This window comes from Sycon ciliatum, chromosome 6 (assembly GCF_964019385.1).
Source record: "Sycon ciliatum chromosome 6, ocSycCili1.1, whole genome shotgun sequence".
Lineage (NCBI taxonomy): Eukaryota > Metazoa > Porifera > Calcarea > Leucosolenida > Sycettidae > Sycon > Sycon ciliatum.
In genome coordinates, this window is record NC_088648.1 from 32,590,114 (window position 1) to 32,592,613 (window position 2,500).

The window sequence follows — 2,500 nt, forward strand, 5'->3', positions numbered from 1 at the left end:
TTTGAACGAGAGAATTTCAGTGAACGGTCGGTCTGGTTTCCTTTTCCTTTTCTATTCCCAGATTTACAATGGTGAAAAGGAGAAGGACAAAATGTTACGAGTTATGACTAACTGTCCACCGACGTAACCAGATCTTATAACACAGTCCGGGAGTGCGACAAAAAGGCACACAACTGACAAGGGCATTTTGTCGCACTCCCGGACTGTGTTATAAGATCTGGTAACGTTGGTGGACAGTTAGTCATAACTCGTAACATTTTGTCCTTCTCCTTTTTCACCATAATTTAATTGGCTCACCATCTGAGTTCAAGATTTACAATGTATTGTATTTTCCCCATTATACGTACACGTCTTCAATACTGGTATATCTCCAATAGTACATGCTGAGTGAGGATAAATTAAAGGACACATCTCTAATAATAGTACCGGTACATGGCGGATCGGTGTGATGGGGTACAGGCACCAGGCTCCACCATACTTTGTTTATCATCTTTGTGTCTTTGTACAAACGATTCTTCCCATGGTCGGTTGTATTTGCAGTCTTGCAGTACCATTATCATGAGTTGTTTGCCACCAGAATGACAGTGACACAGCGGCTGAGCCCAGGCAGTCAATTTTTCCAGAAACAATCAAAGTACACGCCTCCAACACTGGTATAGTCTCCTTTAGTAGTACAGGTCTGATCGTGTTTGAAAAAATAAAAAGTACTGTACATTTATTAGAATGAAGTTGAAGACACCACTGCAGCTGTACTTATGGTTGATAAATATGGTGGTAAAGACACACCTGGCAATATGGCGGTAAACACACGCCTGCCCACACACGCTCTCTAGGCTGCAAAGTTCTGGCACAGAGCTCTCCTTCTCACCACAGGTGTGTCTTTACCACCATATTTATCAACCATAAGTACAGCTGCAGTGGTGTCTTCGACTTCCTTCTCCCGAGTCAAGCTCCGTATGAAGACATCCAAGAAGAAGATTGCCTGATGAGTCCAGCGGGGACGAAACGTACGTCGCAATCGAGCTATGTCGTTGCTGTGTCATCATCTATGTGCCATGCGCTACTTGATGTACCAGCCTGCTATGCCGGATACCGACAGCCATGCATCGACCAGGCGCCAGGCGCGAACTGATGGTGGTGGTGGTGAGAAGGAGAGCTCTGTGCCAGAACTTTGCAGCCTAGAGAGCGTGTGTGGGTAGGCGTGTGTTTACCGTCATATTGCCAGGTGTGTCTTTACCACCATATTTATCAACCATATGTACATTTATCGGGGGGAAATACGGTATACACGCTGGTGGTGTCTAAATCATCCACTGACCAACGTGAGCAAGCTCAAAATGTAGAACGTGACGTTGTCTCCCTTGGCGATCATGTTGCCAGACCGTACAAACACAATACTAGTACTACCATGCTGGTGCTGCACTTTGCTCAAAGAACGCTCCCCAAAAGTCATGCGCACATACAAGTGGATTTTAACTTAACTGCATATTAAAAAAAAAGGTTTCAGTCGGTGGTCAAGAACACGGTCGGTAGCGTTAGTTTTTTTTCGGCTTGACCTAATATCTATTTACTTTGCTCCAGCTCTGCACAGACCACAAACCCTGCCGCACCCATCATTTCTTCATGCAGGTTTACACATATTCTGCGCAGTACAACACCCATCATATCAGGATGCAGGTTTAGGGTTGGTTCACATAACCCAAATCTGTAACAGTTTTCCTCTCCACACTCTGTTAGATCCCTACCTGTATGCGCCACATCTAACACCTTACTTCTACACTAACAGCTAGCACCATATTTGTCAACACGCGCTCGTCTTATCTATGTGCTAAGCTTTACCATCATCCCGCCGCTCTTGCTGATTGGAAGCTGCGTTGCGTTGCTCCTGTAATTATTATAGTTCACTGCTCAGTTTAGTTTAGGTGTCTTATTCTGAGATTCAATCAAGACGGTTACATTGGTAGCAGAGGATGGTTGAACCAGAATCCCTCTTGCTGTATGCTCTCTGTCTGGCAGTTGCTTTCCTGCCCCTCTTCCTTTCCAGGTTGATCCGTGAAGTCACAAAAACAGGTAATAGTGTAACAGAGCGTCACGTGGACAGGAAAACCGTTACAAAATCGGCGCCGGGCAGCACCGGCGGTGAGTCAGCTCCCGATCCGTCCTGCATACGGTTCGAGTACCACATCTACTACAAATTAGTACAGAATGTGCCCAAATGCTACGACAGGTTTGCTAATTGAAGCTTGAATTCTAATGTTTCTTCAGTAGTTCAAGGTCTTTCCGTGATGGCCACTCGGTGCTAACTTTTACTGGAGATCATGAAACTACTTCTACACCTTTTATTGCAGTCTACAGGGGCGTCGGAAGGTATTTTAGTGTGGTACGGTCAGCCATCTGAAGTACAATATACTTGTAGGGGAGGGATGGCTGAGCCGAAAATTTGGAAATTTAGAGCCCAAATCAGTGCATTTTATTGCTCCACGGAGTACTTGGGGCAAAT

The 2,500-nt window shown here is 45.2% G+C and overlaps 1 protein-coding gene across 1 annotated transcript in view; it reads right to left on the reverse strand.

Annotated features, from left to right (window-relative positions):
* The window catches only part of LOC135820234 (uncharacterized), a 56,124-nt gene that overhangs the window by 27,528 nt on the left and 26,096 nt on the right, over positions 1 to 2,500 (reverse strand). The gene's annotated exons all lie outside the window — the stretch shown is intronic.